The 19,571-nt window shown below is 38.7% G+C and overlaps 1 pseudogene; it reads right to left on the bottom strand.

Annotated features, from left to right (window-relative positions):
- The window catches only part of LOC123856524 (transforming protein RhoA-like), a 129,161-nt pseudogene that overhangs the window by 93,201 nt on the left and 16,389 nt on the right, over nt 1-19,571 (bottom strand).

Below are 19,571 nucleotides of genomic sequence, written 5' to 3'. Positions count from 1 at the left end.
AATACATTAATAAAAAAAAGAACGAGAGCCATATGATCCTCTCAATAGATGCAGAAAAAGCATTTGACAAAGTACAGCATCCTTTCTTGATCAAAACTCTTCAGAATATAGGGATAGAGGGTACATACCTCAATATCATAAAAGCCATCTATGAAAAACCCACAGCCAATATCATTCTCAATGGGAAAAAACTGAGAGCTTTCCCCCTAAAGTCAGGAACATGGCAGGGATGTCCACTATCACCACTGCTATTCAACATGGTATTAGAAGTCCTAGCCACAGCAATCAGACAACAAAAAGAAATGCATGGAGCACTGGGTGTTATACACAAACAATGAATCATGGAACACTACATCAAAAACTAATGATGTAATGTACAGTGATTAACATAACATAATAAAATTTTTAAAATTTAAAAAAAAGAATGAAATATTGCCATTTGCAATGACTTGGATGGAGCTAAAGATTATGAAGCTAAGTGAAATATGGCAGTCAGAGAAAGATAAATACCATATGATTTCACTCATATGTGGAATTTAAGAAACAAAACAAATGAGCAAAGGAAAAAAAGAGAGCAAGAGAAAAACCAAGAAACAGACTCTTAACTCTAGAGAACAAACTGATAGTTGCCAGAGGGGAGGTGGTAGGGGATGGGTGAAATAGGTAGTGGGGATTAAGGAGCGCACTTGTGATGAGCACTGTGTGTTGTATGGAATTGTTGAATGACTATATTGTACATCTGAAACTAGTATTACACTATATGTTAACTAACTGGAATTTAAATAAAAACTTAAAAAAAACAATTAGATGCATCTTGTTTATATGAAATCTGAACCTTGCCTTCTCTGAAAATGCATAAACCCTTCATTGATGACATCCATGGACATGCCAAATGATTGTTATAAATTATAAAACTGCATTATATGTCAATACAAAAAAATTTACTCTTTCTCCACTAAAGGAAAAAAACTCAAACTGATCTTTGTAAACTTGAAAAAATCATGCACTCTTAGGGTAGAAACATGCCTTAAAGTCCAATTTCAAAGGCAATTGAAATTCTGGAGATTCCTATGATTGGAATAGACTGAACTAAGCCTTAAAGCCAAAGAGTTGTTTTAACTATCCTACATCAGTCTCCTTCATACAGAAATGGAAAACATTTCTCTAAAAATGCATTTCTAAAAAGAAGGAAAAATCATCCTACCTTGATTTTTTGCAATCCACCAAGCAGATGAAAATTACCTCTCCATACAGATCACTCATGCAAGAACAAAAAAGAAATGGGGAGGCATTTAACCTTAGCATCCCTATATCACTGAAAGATGGGTATGTGAGGATTTGTGGATTTCCAATAAAATTTCCAATATAGCATAAATACAGAATTATCTTCCTTCTCTCTTCAGTTCATTGTTCTCAGAGTGGCAAGTGTACCTGGTACAAAAACAAGAGTTTTTGCATTCTGATTTTGAAAGTGGACTGTCTTATTCACTTCCCTTTTGCCTAAGGCAGGTCCTGGAATATGGCAGTTAGTCATAAATGTGGCTGAACCAGAGCATAAAGCAACCCCCCCATACACACACACACACACACACACACACTCTTTCTGAGGTGGTGGTTCTCAAACTTTAGTGTGTGTGAGCTCTATGAATGAGTGCTATTGTGCAAATTCTATGCTCACCATTCCCGCTAAAGAAATTCTGAATCAGGAGATGTGACTGGAATCCAGGAACCTAATATTTTAAGCAAACATTCTAGGTGATCCTGATGCAGGTATTCTAGCAACTGTATTTTGAGAAACACTAACCTTTAGTTAATTTCTTTTTTCTTTTTTTTTTTTTAAGATTTTATTTATTTGACAGAGAGAGAGAAAGCGAGAGCAGGAACACAAGCAGGGGGAGTGGGAGAGGGAGAAACAGGCTTCCCGGCAAGCAGGGAGCCCAACCCAGGGCTCAATTCCAGGACCCCAGGATCATGACGTGAGCCGAAGGCAGACGTTTAATGACTGAGCCATCCAGGTGCCCCCCTTTAGTTAATTTCTTAAGTAATGGTAATAATGGCTAACATGTATTGAGCATACACTTCTTGCCAAGGGCTCTAAATGCATTACCTCATTTAATCCTCACAACAGTCTATGATATAGATTTTACTATTATCACATTTTGCAATGAGGAATTTAAGACTTGGAGAGGTTGGAGCACCTGCGTGGCTCTGTAGGTTAAGTGTCTGCCTTTGGCTCAGGTCATGATCCTGGAGTCCGGGGATCGAGTTCTGCATTGGGCTCCCTGCTCAGCGGGGAGTCTGCTTCTCCCCTGATGCTCTCCCCTCTTGTGCTCTCTCTCTCTCACTCTCTCTCTAATAAATAAATAAAATCTTTATTAAAAAAAGATTTGGAGAGGTTATTTGTGCTAACTCATAGAGCTCACGGAAGAGACAGAATACAAACCTAAGTTTGTGTGATCCCAAAGCCCATGCTTTTAACAAATACACTCTGTTGCAAAAATCAAAGTCTAAATATTGCCAGTGGTTTTCCTTAACAGCATACCAGTAAGCACCACTGACAAATTTAAGAAAATTGATCAGTCATTCATATATATGACATTTCACCATTTGATAGCCATCTATAGATATTCTGGATGATGGGTCACAAAAGTCTCATGTCCCATCAGGGCCCATAAGACAATCAACAACCTAATGCATGCAAAATGAGAACATTCATTTCAGATTAGTGTCAAGAATTTGAGCCTTTTTTTCTTTTGGAATGGCAACAAAAATATTTATAGATACTAACATTTGTATTCTTCTGACAGATGCATGAGGAGTAAAGGTAGCCAAAAGAACAAATTTTATCATAGACATATCAAGTAAACATATACGTTTCTAAATTCAAAAAGTGATTTTTTTCCCTTTGCGATATTAACATAGGATAGATTAAGAACCGATATATTCATGAAGACTACAAACGGGCCCCTAAATCCCTTCTTCCACATCCTCTGTGGGGTCAGAGACTTAGGAAGACCCTGTACTATGAAAACAAGAAATTGTCTGCCAGGTGACTTCAAGGAGCCCCCAGTCTTCTCTCTGGTAGTGGCACCAATAGTGGATTTTCAGTTTGGCAACAACCCAGAGGAAGAAGCCTGGCAACGGAACCACAGAAACCTGCGTTAAAAGCCCCTCTTAGCCATTTAGTAGCTATATATCCTTTAACAAGTTCTTAACCTTTCTCAAGGTCATTTTTCTCATCTGTAAAATTGAAATATCAATATCCACCTTACAAGGTTACTGTAAAGATTATAGAGATAAATGCGATAAAACTCTTTATCAGAGTTCCTGGTAATAAATGGTGATAGTGGATATTCTGTTCTTGTTGTCTTCATATCTGTTTGGATCTGCTTTCTGCTTCTCATTAACACCACCTGTAAATCTGGTTTGAGTTGTAGCTTCTTGCCATATTCTGTTATACAAGATGGCACCCAATAAACATTAGTGGAACTAAATGTTAGATTAAATCTTTCTAGCACAGAATATTCTGAAGTTTTAGGAAGATCTTTGAGTCCCTTTGGGGTTGAGCCTTTTCTCTACAAATTCTCAAGCATGTTTTCACTACTAAGCCTTACACAGCCCACATTTCATTCTTCCAGTACATTAGCAGGAGCCTACAATCAGGAGGTAATGACTTACCTTATGCATGATTAGCAAGGAGGAAAGTGATCTTGTAAGGACACAGGGTAGAATCAAGACATAATTAACTACTCCTTTTATTTTGTTGATTCACAATAGCTGGGTATATAGCTTCTAACAAAGGATTCACCTCTACAGGGATGCCTGGGGGGCTCAGTTGGTTAAGCGTCCGACTCTTCCTTTTGGCTCAGGTCATGATCTCATGGTTGTGGCATCAAGCCCCACACCAGCCTCTGTGCTCAGTGTGGAGTCTGCTTCAGATTCTCTCTCCCTTTCCCTCTCTCTTTCAAATAAATAAAATCTTAAAAAAAAAAAAAAAAGGATTCATCTCTACATACATATATCTGAACAAACTTGGGCCACAAACAAAAGAAGGGCAATTCTACTAATGGTAAAAGAATATTGGGCATTGAGACCTCTCTTGGAAAAAAGTAAAAAAAAAAAAATCAAGTTTACAAAAGTTAGCAATACTACAATGAGAAATGCTATCAGGAATATTGGGGTTTGAGCCACTGGCAGATGTTTCCCTGTAACTAAGCTTCATAAACAAGAAACCATGATTGTTCCTTAGTATATCCCCAGGCCCAATATATGCTTGACATATAGTATGTGCTTAATTTGAATTTGATTGGTAAATGAAGGAAAAAATAAACCTAGAGTGAAATGTTCTCTGAAAGGAAGACTTAATTGAGATTAGATTAAGCCTAAATGAACCTAATTGAGGTCGCCATGCCCTCCTTCCTACTGTTTTCTTAAATTAGAACTAGAAAGGGAATGACAGGTATAAAAGACTAGGTATAAAAAGACTAATCAACATACATAAGGATGTGTGTCTAAAAATGTTCGTTGCATCATTCCTTTGGGGAGGGGGCAGCAAAGCAAAGTTTACTGAGTTATAGCAAAGTGATGGAACAAAGCTCCCAAGGAGGGAGGGGACCCAAAGGGGTTGCCTGCATCATTCCTTACTTAAATCTTTGAAAACTTAAAAGCAATCTATATCTTTAAATAGGAAGTGGGTAAAATGTGGTATGATGTGCTACTTGGAATAACATATATGCAGTCAGAAATAATGTAGTAAATCCAGGGGGGCGGAGCAAGATGGCGGAGGAGTAGGAGACCTGGATTTCGTCTCCTCTCAGGAATTCAGCTGGATAGGGATCAAACCATTCTGAACACCTACAAACTCAACAGGAGATCGAAGAAAAGAAGAGCAACAACTCTCTCATCAGAAAAGCGACCACTTTCTGGAAGGTAGGACGTGCGTAGAAGTGAATCCGAGGCGATATTCGGGAGGATAGACGGCGGGGGAGGGGCCTCCGTCGGCAGCGTCTGGCAAGTGATAGAGCCGCGGAGCACAAAATCGGAACTTTTAGAAGTCTGCTCCGCTGAGGGACGTCACTCCGGTGGCTAAGCGGGGGGTGGAATCCTCCGGGACAGTGTGGTCTCAGGACCCTCGGGGTCACAGAAAGACCGGGGGTGCCTGAGGGCGACAGAGCTCCCAGGTATCGGAGCGGGGAAGCCGGCTGCAGAGGCGGAGCCCAGGCGCGGATTTTCAGCTCGGGGTTGCCATAAACCGTGATCCGCGGCACAGTCGGGCCCCTGCTCCTCCAGCAGGGACCCAACAAGCGGCAGATCCGGGGAGACTCACCTTCCTCCCCCAGGAGGAGCCGCGCGGGAGTGCACCGCAGGGATCTGCTGGGTTTGGAGACTCCACCCGGGTCGGGTGCCAGAGATAGAAACGCGCGGTCACAGGCCGGTTGAGCACGGAGTACAGCTGCAGACCGGGGAGACGGGAGTGACTGACGGCTTTTCTCTGGGGGCTCACTGAGGAGCGGGGCCCCGAGTTCTCGGCTCCTCCGGGGCGGAGATTGGGAGGCCGCCATTTTCACTCTCCCCCTCCAAAGCTGTACGGAAAGCTCGCAGGCAACAAAAGCCCCGGAGAGCAAACCCGAGCAGATTACTTAGCCGGGAGGGGGCAAGGGCGGGGCAATTCCGCCTCCAGCAGAGACATTTGGAAACCACGGCAACAGGCCCCTCCCCAGAAGATCAGCGAGAACAGCCAGCCAAGACCAAGTTCACCGATCAATGAGAACGGCAGAACTCCAGCGCTAGGGGACTACTGCACATAGAATTCACGGCTTTTTTACCATGATTCCTTAGTCTTTTAAAGTTAATTTTTTTTTAACTGTCTTTTTGTCTTTTTATTTCTTTTTGAATTTTTCTTTTTCCCTTTTTCAAACAACATCTTATCAATCCCTTTTTTTTAAAAAAAAAACACTTTTATTTTTCATTTTTAGAGTCATATTCTATCACTTCATAGTAGTTACCCATATTTTTGGCTTATATATATAAGTTATTCTCTCTTTAAAATTTTGAGATAGTTTCTTCTAACAGATTAAAATATACCCTAAATCTCTAGTATATGGTGTTTTCTATTCCCTGCCTGATCACATCCTCTCCCTTTTTTTTTCTTTATCTTTTTTCTTTTTTTAAATCCTCTTCTTTCTTTTTTCAAACAACTTCTTATCAATTCCTTTTATAAAATTATTTATAATTTCCATTTTTACAGTCATTTTCCATCCCTTCATCATATCAACCCTTATTTTTGTACATATATAAGTTCTTCTTTCTTTAAAATTTTGGTCGACACTTTCTTCTAAAAGACCAAAACACACCCCAAATCTAGTGTGTGGCACTGATCTATATACCATATAGATCATATTTGATCACATTCTGGTTTTTCTTTTGTTGTTGTTGTTTTGTTTTGTTTGTTTTTGTTTTTATCTTTATCTTTTTCTTTTTTTTTCTTTTTCTTTTTTCTCTCTTTCCCCTTCTTATCCCACTGCTTCAGGTCTTTTCTGATTGTTTAGAGTATATTTTCTGGGGACGTGGTTACTCTGCTAGCATTTTGTTCTCTCATTAATCTATTCTCCTCTGCACAAAATGACGAGACGGAAAAAATCACCTCAACAAAAAGAACAAGAGGCAGTACCGACTGCCAGGGACCTACTCAATACGGACATTAGTACGATGTCAGATCTAGAGTTCAGAATCATCACTTTAAAGATACTAGCTGGGCTTGAAAAAAATATGGAAGTTATTAGAGAAACCCCTTCTGGAGAAGTAAAAGAGCTAAAATCCAAACAAGTAGAAATCAAAAAGGCTATTAATGAGGTGCAATCAAAAATGGGGGTGCTAACTGCTAGAATAAATGAGGCAGAAGAGAGAATCAGTAATATAGAAGATGAAATGATGGAAAATAAAGAAGCTGAGAAACAGAGAGATAAACAACTACTGGATCATGAGGGCAGAATTCGAGAGATAAGCGATACCATAAGACGAAACAACATTAGAATAATTGGGATCCCAGAAGAAGAAGAAAGAGAGAGAGGGCCAGAAGGTATAATGGAGCAAATTATAGCAGAGAACTTCCCTAATTTGGGGAAAGAAACAGGCATGAAAATCCAGGAAGCACAGAGAACCCCTCTCAAAATCAATAAAAATAGGTCAACACCCCGACATCTAATAGTAAAACTTACGAGTCTCATAGACAAAGAGAAAATCCTGAAAGCAGCTTGGGAGAAGAGATATGTAACCTACAATGGTAGAAACATTAGATTGGCAACAGACGTATCCACAGAGACCTGGCAGGCCAGAAAGGACTGGCAGGATATATTCAGAGCACTAAATGAGAAAAATATGCAGCCAAGAATACTCTATCCAGCTAGGCTGTCATTGAAAATTGAAGGAGAGATAAAAAGCTTCCAGGACAAACAAAAACTAAAGGAATTTGCAAACACAAAACCAGCCCTACAGGAAATCTTGAAAGGGGTCCTCTAAGCAAAGAGAGACCCTAAAAGCAACATAGACCAGAAAGGAACACAGACAATATACGGTAACAGTCACCTTACAGGCAATACAATGGCACTAAATTCCTATCTTTCAATAGTTACCTTGAATGTAAATGGGCTAAATGCCCCAATCAAAAGACACAGGCTAACAGACTGGATTAAAAAACAAGATCCATCGATATGCTGTCTGCAAGAGACTCATTTTAGACCCAAAGACACCCCCAGATTGAAAGTGAGGGGGTGGAAAACCATTTACCATGCTAATGGACACCAAAAGAAAGCTGGGGTGGCAATCCTTATATCAGACAAATTAGATTTTAAACCAAAGACTGTAATATGAGATGAGGAAGGACACTATATCATACTTAAAGGATCTATCCAACAAGAAGATCTAACAATTGTAAATATCTATGCCCCTAACATGGGAGCAGCCAATTATATAAGGCAATTCATAACAAAAGCAAAGAAACATATCGACAACAATACAATAATAGTGGGGGACTTTAACATCCCCCTCACTGAAATGGACAGATCATCTAAGCAAAAGATCAACAAGGAAATAAAGACTTTAAATGACACACTGGACCAAATGGACTTCACAGACATATTCAGAACATTCCACCCCAAAGCAACGGAATACACATTCTTCTCTAGTGCCCATGGAACATTCTCCAGAATCGATCACATCCTAGGTCACAAATCAGGTCTCAACCGGTACCAAAAGATTGGGATCATTCCCTGCCTATTTTCAGACCACAATGCTTTGAAACTAGAACTCAATCCCAAGAGGAAAGTCGGAAAGAACTCAAATACATGGAGGCTAAAGAGCATCCTACTGAAGAATGAATGGATCAACCAGGAAATTACAGAAGAATTAAAAAAATACATGGAAACCAATGAAAATGAAAACACAACTGTTCAAAATCTTTGGGATGCAGCAAAGGCAGTCCTAAGAGGAAAGTATATAGCAATACAAGCCTTTCTCAAGAAACAAGAAAGGTCTCAAGTACACAACCTAACCCTACACCTAAAAGAGCTGGAGAAAGAACAGCAAATAAAGCCTAAACCCAGCAGGAGAAGAGAAATCATAAAGATCAGAGCAGAAATCAATGAAATAGAAACCAAAAGAAGAGTAGAACAGATCAACGAAACTAGGAGCTGGTTCTTTGAAAGAATTAACAAGATTGATAAACCCCTGGCCAGACTTATCAAAAAGAGAAGAGAAATGACCCAAATCAACAAAATCATGAATGAAAGGGGAGAGATCACAACCAACACCAAAGAAATACAAACAGTCATAAGAACATATTATGAGCAACTCTATGCCAGCAAATTAGATAACCTGGAAGAGATGGATGCATTCCTAGAGATGTATCAACTACCAAAACTGAACCAGGATGAAACAGAAAACCTGAACAGACCTATAACCACTAAGGAAATTGAAGCAGTCATCAAAAATCTCCCAAAAAACAAAAGCCCAGGGCCAGATGGCTTCGCAGGGGAATTCTACCAAACATTTCAAGAAGAATTAATACCTATTCTTCTGAAACTGTTCCAAAAAAATAGAAACGGAAGGAAAACTTCCAAACTCATTTTATGAGGCCAACATTACCTTGATCCCCAAACCAGACAAAGACCCCATCAAAAAGAGAATTACAGACCAATATCCCTGATGAACATGGATGCAAAAATTCTCACCAAAATACTAGCCAATAGGATCCAACAGTACATTAAAAGGATTATTCACCATGACCAAGTGGGATTTATCCCTGGGCTGCAAGGTTGGTTCAACATCTGCAAATCAATCAATGTGATACAGTACATTACCAAAGGAAAGAACAAGAATCATATGATTCTCTCAATAGATGCAGAAAAAGCTTTTGACAAAGTACAGCATCCTTTCTTGATCAAAACTCTTCAGAGTATAGGGATAGAGGGTACATACCTCAATATCATAAAAGCCATCTATGAAAAACCTACAGAAAATATTATTCTCAATGGGGAAAACTGAGAGCTTTCCCCCTAAGGTCAGGAACGCGGCAGGGATGTCCACTATCACCACTGCTATTCAACATAGTATTGGAAGTCCTAGCCACAGCAATCAGACAACAAAAAGAAATCAAAGGCATCCAAATTGGCAAAGAAGAAGTCAAAGTCTCACTCTTTGCAGATGATATGATACTTTATGTGGAAAACCCAAAAGACTCCACCCCAAAACTGCTAGAACTCATACAGGAATTCAGTAAAGTGGCAGGATATAAAATCAATGCACAGAAGTCAGTGGCATTCCTATACACCAACAACAAGACAGAAGAAAGAGAAATTAAGGAGTCGATCCCATTTACAATTGCACCCAAAACCATAAGATACCTAGGAATAAATCTAACCAAAGAGACAAAGGATCTGTACTCAGAAAACTATAAAATACTCATGAAAGAAATTGAGGAAGACACAAAGAAATGGAAAAACGTTCCATGCTCATGGATTGGAAGAACAAATATTGTGAAGATGTCAATGCTTCCTAGAGCAATCTACACATTCAATGCAATCCCCATCAAAATACCATCCACTTTTTTCAAAGAAATGGAACAAATAATCCTAAAATTTGTATGGAACCAGAAAAGACCCCGCATAGCCAGAGGAATATTGAAAAAGAAAAGCAAAGCCGGCGGCATCACAATTCCGGACTTCCAGCTCTATTACAAAGCTGTCATCATCAAGACAGCATGGTACTGGCACAAAAACAGAAACATAGATCAATGGAACAGAATAGAGAGCCCAGAAATAGATCCTCAACTCTATGGTCAACTAATCTTCGACAAAGCAGGAAAGAATGTCCAATGGAACAAAGACAGTCTCTTCAACAAATGGTGTTGGGAAAATTGGATAGACACATGCAGAAGAATGAAACTGGACCACTTCCTTACACCACACACAAAAATAGACTCCAAATGGTTGAAAGACCTCAATGTGAGACAGGAGTCCATCAAAATCCTAAAGGAGAACACAGGCAACAACCTCTTTGACCTCAGCCGAAGCAACTTCTTCCTAGAAACGTCGCCAAAGGCAAGGGAAGCAAGGGCAAAAATGAACTATTGGGACTTCATCAAGATAAAAAGCTTTTGCAAAGCAAAGGAAACAGTCAACAAAACCAAAAGACAACCGACAGAATGGGAGAAGATATTTGCAAATGACATATCAGATAAAGGGCTAGTATCCAAAATCTATAAAGAACTCATCAAACTCAACACCCAAAGAACAAAGAATCCAATTAAGAAATGGGCCGAAGACATGAACAGACATTTTTCCAAAGAAGACATCCAAATGGCCAACAGACACATGAAAAAGTGCTCAATATCGCTCGGCATCAGGGAAATCCAAATCAAAACCTCAATGAGATACCACCTCACATCAGTCAGAATGGCTAAAATTAACAAGTCAGGAAACGACAGATGTTGGCGGGGATGCGGAGAAAGGGGAACCCTCCTACACTGTTGGTGGGAATGCAAGCTGGTGCAGCCACTCTGGAAAACAGTATGGAGGTTCCTCAAAAAGTTGAAAATAGAGCTACCATATGATCCAGCAATTGCACTACTGGGTATTTACCCCAAAGATACAAAAGTAGGGATCCGAAGGGGTACGTGCCCCCCGATGTTTATAGCAGCAATGTCCACAATAGCCAAACTGTGGAAAGAGCCAAGATGTCCATCGACAGATGAATGGATAAAGAAGAGGTGGTATATATATACAATGGAATATTATGCAGCCATCAAAAGGAATGAGATCTTGCCATTTGCAACGACGTGGATGGAACTGGAGGGTATTATGTTGAGTGAAATAAGTCAAACAGAGAAAGACATGTATCATATGATCTCACTGATATGAGGAATTTTTAATCGCAGGAAACAAACTGAGTGTTGTTGGAGTGGGGGGTGGGGTGGGAGGGATGGGGGGACTGGGTGATAGACACTGGGGAGTGTATGTGCTCTGGTAAGCGCTGTGAATTGTGCAAGACTGTTGAATCTCAGATCTGTACCTCTGAAACAAATAATGCAATATATGTTAAGAAAAAAAAAAAAAAGAAGAAGAAGAAGAAGGTAGCGGGAGGGGAAGAATGAAGCGGGGGAAATCGGAGGGGTAGACGAACCATGAGAGACGATGGACTCTGAAAAACAAACAGGGTTCTAGAGGGGAGGGGGGTGGGAGGATGGGTTAGCCTGGTGGTGGGTATTTAGGAGGGCACATTCTGCATGGAGCACTGGGTGTTGTGCACAAACAATGAATCATGGAACACTTCATCTAAAACTAATGTTGTAATGTAAGGGGATTAACATAAGAATAAAAAAATTAAAAAAAAAAAAGAAATAATGTAGTAAATCCAACTATGCCTACATGGAAAGATCTTAAAACATATTATTGAGTGAAAAAAGCAAATTTCAAAACAAAAAACCAATAGAATATGCCATTATTTTAACAAGTTAAACGTACACACACACAACTGTACTATATATTTTCTCATAATTATACATATGCTAATGTGCAAAAGCCAAGGTCTGGAAGAACACATATCAAACTGGTAACAGTGGTAATTTCTGGGAATGAAACTAATTAGGTGTTGTAGCCAATGGGCATTGGCTGTAATGCATTAATATTATAAAGAAGGTGTATCCATGCATTAGTTGTGAAATGAATATTATATCAAAGGGTATACAGGAACAGCAACGACCCTTACCATATTACTTAGTAATTTTATTTAGAGTACCCTTCCTCTGGCGATCTCAAGTCTTCAAGTAAATAAATTCATTCATTTATATATTTGACCTGTTGGTCAATATATCATCAAATTAGCAATGACTATTTTCCATGTGTCAGAACGTATAGTATAGCTGGAGATACACTGATAAATATGGTATATCCTGGATCTCAAAGAGCTCAGCAGTCTTGCAAAGATTTAGGGACTCCATTAAACATACAAAGGAATCATAGTATTTTTCCTAACTCTGGTCAGAGACAACATGGGTTTGTCTGGGCTGACTAGTCAGGAAACTTGATTAAATGTACCATACAAGATCAAAACAGTTTTAATTAAGAATTACTTATATCTGGGGATGCCTAGGTGCTCAGTCGGTTAAGCATCTGCCTTCAGCTCAGGTCATGATCCAGGGTCCTGGGATCGAGTCCCACATCAGGCTCCTTGCTCAGCAGGAAGCTTGCTTCTCCTTCTGCCTGCCTCTCCCCATACTTGTGCTTGCTTGGTCTCTCTCTCTCTGACAAATAAATAAAGAAAATCTTTTTAAAAAAATTACTGATATCTGAAAATGGATGCTGGGAACTACTTCCTGATGAGCTCAATTTTCAGACTTCAGTCAGGAAATAGTCAATTAACTTTCCAAACTTTCTTCACCCACCTAAAGGTGACATGCCTGAAATGTTTTGAGAAGGTAAGCACTGAACCTATCCCAAATTTTAAGAGTGATTTCATGTGTCATAGGCATGTAATCAAGGCCTGCCAAACAATTGTCTTAAAGCATCAGCCTCCGAATGTGGTCCTTCCTCATTGAGGCTCAGCACTCTCTTGGTTACTAGTCATATCCTAGCACACTCAACTAATCAATCTAGAATATTCCTCTGCTAGTTACTAGACATATGCATGTACAGAAAAGCGTCTCCAGAGAAGCACTAATTAAAAGTCTCATTTGAGCCAAGGAGGTTCATAGATTCTGTACTCAGGCACTTACTTTAATGTTGGCCTGTCTCAGACACCAAGATGGAGGATGCCCCTTTGACTGCTCATTATTTACTTTCTATATAACATCTGCTGAGCTTTCATTATGTACAAGGCATTGCATTAAGCACTACAGACACAGATATGACCCTGTCCTCAGGAACTCCCTGCTCTAACTAGGAGACTCATCCATTCATTCTACAAATATTTTGTTGTGCTAATCACTAGGCGAAGAAAGATAAGAACCTCAGTGATTGAACTTCAAAACACTCACAGTCTAATGATGAAGTAAAACTATCAAAACCATGTCTCATACATCTTTGCACACACAGCCCCAGGACAATGCTTGGAATAGATTTGGCAACTCAAAATCTGTTGACTGAATAAATGAACATATAAGAAACTTTGTCTTTACAAAAATATAATCAATATGTTTATCATAATGATAGTATGAAAACAGTGCAGTAGTTTAGAATTAGGGGTTGGGAAAAAGAGCTCCTGGACCTATCTCTGGGGTAGAGTGACAAGGAAGACTTCTCATAGGCGGGTAATATTTCATCTGGGACACATGAATTAACAGGGTGCTAGGAATAAATGTGGACCAAAATATTGCTTAAAAAGCCTATACTAATGGAGCCATTTGGCAGTAAAATTTCAAAATGCCTATTTTCTAATTTTTTGTGTTTTTTTCCCCTCTACCTTCTCTGTTGGAACTTAAAGGACATCAGTTGCACAGTTAAAAGTAAAAATTTAAACGCCACTGAATGGAAAGTTAAAACCTCACTCAATATTAATGCAAATCTATAGGTTAAAAATACATTTAACATCATAATTGGCAAAAATTATACATAAAAATGAAAAATGTGCTGCTGCACATATAATGTCATCCTTCAAGTTCAAAGCTGACACTATTTTTATCTCTGTGTGGGGAATATGTTAAAAAAATGAAAAAATCCAACAGTTCTTTTTTTCCTGCCTTATATATGTACACCAGTTCTTGGCCTGCAGTTTCTATTTCTATTTAGAGGGATATTCTCCATTTTGTATGACGAAACATGCCATCTCTGATTTCTACAAAGCCACTTTGGACTGTTTATGAGAATTATTTTACAACATGTTAAAATCATGTAGAATTTAAGAAGCAATAAAAGCCAGCACATTATAATCCTATAGGTTTTTTTTTAAGTGGGCTAATATAAAGTGTATTATTTTATCCTCACTACAACTACAGTGCAGGTGCTACTATATTTATTTTATATATTCACTCATTCAACAAGCATCTATTGAACACCTAGTATGAGTGAAGTACAGTTCTATGACCAGGGTTAAAACTGTGCAAAATGGTGAATCAAATCCCTGCCCTCATAGAGTGTACTTCATTGTGAGAAAGAGTTAATAAATAGATAAGTTACTGTTAGTGATGTTATTGAGAAAAAGGAAGCAAGCTAAAAATTGCTGGGAGTATGTGTGTTTATGTGTGTAGAGGGGTGCCATATAAGGTCACTAAGGAAGGCCTAATAAGGTGTAATTTGATCAGAAGACAGCCAGGGAATGAGCCATGTGGATAGCTGGAGGAAGAACATCCCAGTCAAGGAAAAAGCAATGTAAAGGCTTCAAGGTGGGAACATGCTTGGAAGGTTCAAGGTGGACCATGTAATTGGAATGGAGTGAAGGAAAAGGGAAAGTAGTAGAAGATGTAGAAGGGGTACAAACTGGGCTATATAAACACCCATAAAGATTTTAGCTTTGGCTTTCAGTGAGATCAGAGTTCAGGAAAGGAGTTACAGAGGAGTGACATAATCTGACCTGCGCTTTTATAGAATAGGTTATTGAGGACAAGAGCAAAAGCCGGGAGACAAGTTAGAAGGCTATTACAGTAATACAGAAGATGATGGCTGGGACCAATGTGAAAGCAGTGGAAGTGGTAAGAAACACTCAGATTCTAGACATATTTCTAAGGTAAAGCCATCAGGATTTACTGACGTGCAGGGTAAAAGAAAGACAGAAGTCAAGAGCAACTTCAATATTTTTGGCCTAGGCAATTAGAAAGACCAAGTTTCCATTTACTAAGACTGGGAAGATTGAGAAAAATAGGTTTGATAGGAAACACAAGAGTTCAGGTTCGGACATGTTTGAAATGCCTCTAATAGGTACACATGTTTGAACACAGGTTTGGACATGTTTGAAATGCCTCTAATAGGCAAGTGGAGACATTCAGTAGGCTATTGAATATATAAATCTGGTTATCAAGCAAGCACTCTGAATTAGAAACATAAATTTGGGCCTTATCAGTTTATAGATTGAATATAAAGCCAAGAGACTGGGAAAAATCATCTACAGAATGATCACATATAAAGAAATACAGAGCCACAATAACTTTTGTTGGAGTAGAACCAGGAAAGAGAAAGAAATGCTTCAAAACCAAATGAAGAAAGTTTTCAAAGAGAATGGAGTATTTAACAGGGGTAGGTTAAGATGAGAATTAAGAATTCATCCATTAGACTTGTCATCATGGAAATATTTGGCGACCTTGTCAAGAGTGATTTGGCAATGAATTAGAAACAAAATCCTGAATAAAACAGGTTCAAATAAGAATGGAAGACAGGAGGGGTACCTGGGTGGCTCAGTCAGTTAAGTGTCCAACTCTTGATTTTGGCTCACGTCATGATCTCAGGGTTGTGAGATCAAGCACTGTTTTGGGCTCCACACTGAGCATGGAGCCTGCTTAGCATTCTCTCTCTCCCTCTCTCTCTGCACCGCCCCCCCCCCCACATACACACACACTCTCTCTCTCTTTTTTTTTAAAGATTTTATTTATTTATTTGAGAGAGAGAGAATGAGAGACAGAGCACATGAGAGGGGGGAGGGTCAGAGGGAGAAGCAGACTCCCTGCCAAGCAGGGAGCCCGATGCGGGACTCGATCCCAGGACTCCAGGATCATGACCTGAGCCGAAGGCAGTCGCCTAACCAACTGAGCCACCCAGGCGCCCCACACTCTCTCTCTCTTAAAAAAAAAAGAATGGAAGATAAGAATTAAAGATATAGAATTGGAGCATAGATATTTCCTGTGGATTTTGCTATAAAAAGAAGAGAAATGGGGGGGCAACTGGGAGGGCATGCAGAATAAAAGGATTTTTTAAAAATTAAATATTTATAGCAAGTATCTAAAGGACATCTATATGAAGGAGAAAATTGATGATGCATGAGAGGTCAGGAGAGAGTGAGAGAGAAGGGAAGGGGAGGGGAGGGACGAGAAGGGAAAGGGAGAAAAGAATGGCCAGAGAAACGTCCTTAGGTGAGAAAGAGGATACGAGATCTAGCACAAAAGAAGTAGAAAGTGGCCTCAAGTGGGGTACTAGAAGGGAAATCAAAATATGTGGGTACAGGTGCAGGCAAGTCAGAGTGTGTGGAGGTAGGAGTTATGAATGTTCTTTTCTGGTTGCTCCTACTTTCTCAGTGAAATAGAAAGCAACAATTTTAGCTGAGAGTGAGTGTGGAGTTTTGAAGAATATGAAGGTATGCAATAGTCATCTCAAATTTGAGAGCCAATGAGCTGGGAATACTTAGTAGGATTAAGAGTGGCTCTCAGAGCTCCCTTGATACATAGAGTGTAAATATAAAGTGATACCAATCAGCATGGTTTTGACAGATGAGGAGGTTATCACCTAATCCAAGGACAGTTTACTGGTGAGTGGGTTTATGGTGGGTGCCCTTGTCAGAGTAAATTCATGTCTCTTCCAATACCCTTGAACAAGAGATAGATACAATCTACTATTCCACCCCGATGGGAAAAATGTGAACTCCTTGACAGTAGGGACTAGTTCACCATGGTGCCTCTAGTGAGTGACACAATGCTTAGCACATAGCTATTAGACCCAATAATATTTTGAATTGAACTGAGCAAGGGATATATTGATGAGAAACAACATGAGCTGATGAAAATGATATGATCTTTAAGGTCCAAAATAGACTTTCAGAGCTATGCAAATATCTTTAGAGTTGCTGAAATAATGTGTTCTATGTGAACTGCTAGTTTGGTCTAGAGTTTGAAGGCTATCTACTACTCACTATGCATATATGCCTCCCAAGGAAATTTTGACTGTTGATTCTGTTGGTTACTTTTTCGCAATTATGCTCATAAATAATTTTTAAGAGACTGAAGTGGGGAGAGAAGAAGATGACAGCATTGTCCACTGTCTTACTGAGAAATATATGGTGGCATTTTCAGCCTTACTCTTGGGCTGTTTTGCACCTTATTTGGGCTGCCATCAATCCATAACGTCATCCTAACTCAAGAAAGCATTCCATCATCCCATGCAAGTCTTTTTAGTTATGGCCTTCTAAAATTAGTCTTAGGAATATAGAAACTCCTAGATACTATCTCAAGGGCATTGATGATGCTAGGAACTGTTTTTTCCTTCTCTGAATATCTGCAGAAAAACTGTCAGTGTTTTTTCTTTATAACTTTACATTTATTGCCTATAATTATTCTTTATTTTTTGTATGTTTGTGTTTTGCCTCCCATTAGATCATAAATTTATTTGTAACACAGTGGACACCCAATGGAGTATCTGTAAGTACTTGCCGAGTTATCATTTGTTAACAGAGTGAACTACGCTCGCCCTGCTCCTACTCTGAGAAAAGCAAAAAAAACTATGCTATCATAGTACTCCCAAACAATACATGTTATGTCTCTAGGCAGAAATACATGTTCAATTTTAGTAGCCCAGGCCTACAGTTTTTTCAAACTTTCATGCAAAGGGATAAATTTAGATGGAGGACATGGCAAAATTCTCTGCATTTATTCTATATGTGCCATGATGCCAAGATCACACCAATTATAGGCACAGTGCTTAAAGTTGGGCAGTGATTCCAAGACTGCCCAATCAAAGATGCCATAGCATTACACAAGTTGCCAAATTTAGCTTGATGCATTTTCCTCTTAATTTCTGCCATTTATAGTAAATGATACAAAGTTGTCTATAATCTGGCTCCTACCTGTCCCTTCTTGGCAATCTGTACAACTTGCAACCTTTGCTCTGGCTATGTAGACAACATGTAGTTCCATGGCCATGCCATGCTATGCAGGCCTTCATGGACTGGGAATAAACTGTGTTTGTGTAGACAATATAACAAGGACAAATGGATACACTTTATAGAATGGCAGGTTTGGGTTCAATAAAAGAGCCAACAGTAAAATGGCCACCTTGCAAAATATTAAGTGATATCACTTAAATCACTATCAAGTACCATGTCTTATGCGTCTTCTCAATACATCTTTTTATCTATAAGATTATTTAATTTAAATTTTATAATTATGACCTTATTATGAAATATAATCTTTCTATAAAGTAATCATATTTATTCTAAAAATAGGAATAAGAAAAGGAATTAGACTTAAAAAAGTTATCATTTATCAAGTACTTACCAAGTACCAGGATCTAGGTTAAGAGTTTTACATAATTTAATTATATCAATGTGAAGAAAATATTTTATGTCCATCTTAACTTTTTCATAAAACTTATCACATAGGTGAGCAAATAAAATTACATAAAGATTAGGCTACTTACCGCCCAAGTTCATAGGTAAGAGACATTTGAACTGTGACTCCAAAGTCAGTGTTTTTAAACACTTCACTACACTACTTTCCTAGAAAAGTGCTCTATATATAACAGGTAATTAATATATGTCTGTTGGATGACTGAATAGGCTTAGTGGCATTATTGTAAATTCTGTATGTTGTTGGGCTACAGAGAGAAATGTTATAATTAAAACAAATCATGAGTGTTTTGTAGTTCATTATGCCTTTGTCAAAAAACCTCATGCAATTGACCTTATAGGTATAGGAGATATATCCTTAATAAGCTATATATTTTTAATCACTCATAGTCCTATAAAATCTTACTGTCTGGATTGCCATAATTCTAATGTTTTTCCCATAGATGAGGTCTAATTTAGGCTACAGTGTAAATCAGTAGTAGCAGGAGTCTGGAATTCATCAATCATAATAAATTGGAGCTTATTTTTAGCATACTGAAGTTACTTTCTACTTTTATTAGGGTTTTCCCCCTAATTCTGACACCATGCATAAAATTACACTGTTCAGGTAAGACATTTTCAAGATTTCAAAGTTTATGGAACACAGGAGGACAAACAATAGTTATAGAAGAGTGAGAAAATTGAATTGCCCTTAGCTACTCTATATAAGCACTACACTGAGTGGTCTCTGATGTGAAATTTGAAAGTAAAAGAAAACTAGACCAAAAAAAAGTGAACTGACTGAAGAAAGAGAAGCCAGAGGAAACAGTAATGCTATC

Source organism: Mirounga angustirostris, unplaced genomic scaffold (genome assembly GCF_029215605.1).
Source record: "Mirounga angustirostris isolate CCGP_5_RB_7025 unplaced genomic scaffold, mMirAng1.0.hap1 SCAF_13, whole genome shotgun sequence".
NCBI lineage: Eukaryota > Metazoa > Chordata > Mammalia > Carnivora > Phocidae > Mirounga > Mirounga angustirostris.
This window is presented reverse-complemented; position numbering and strand designations above follow the sequence as displayed.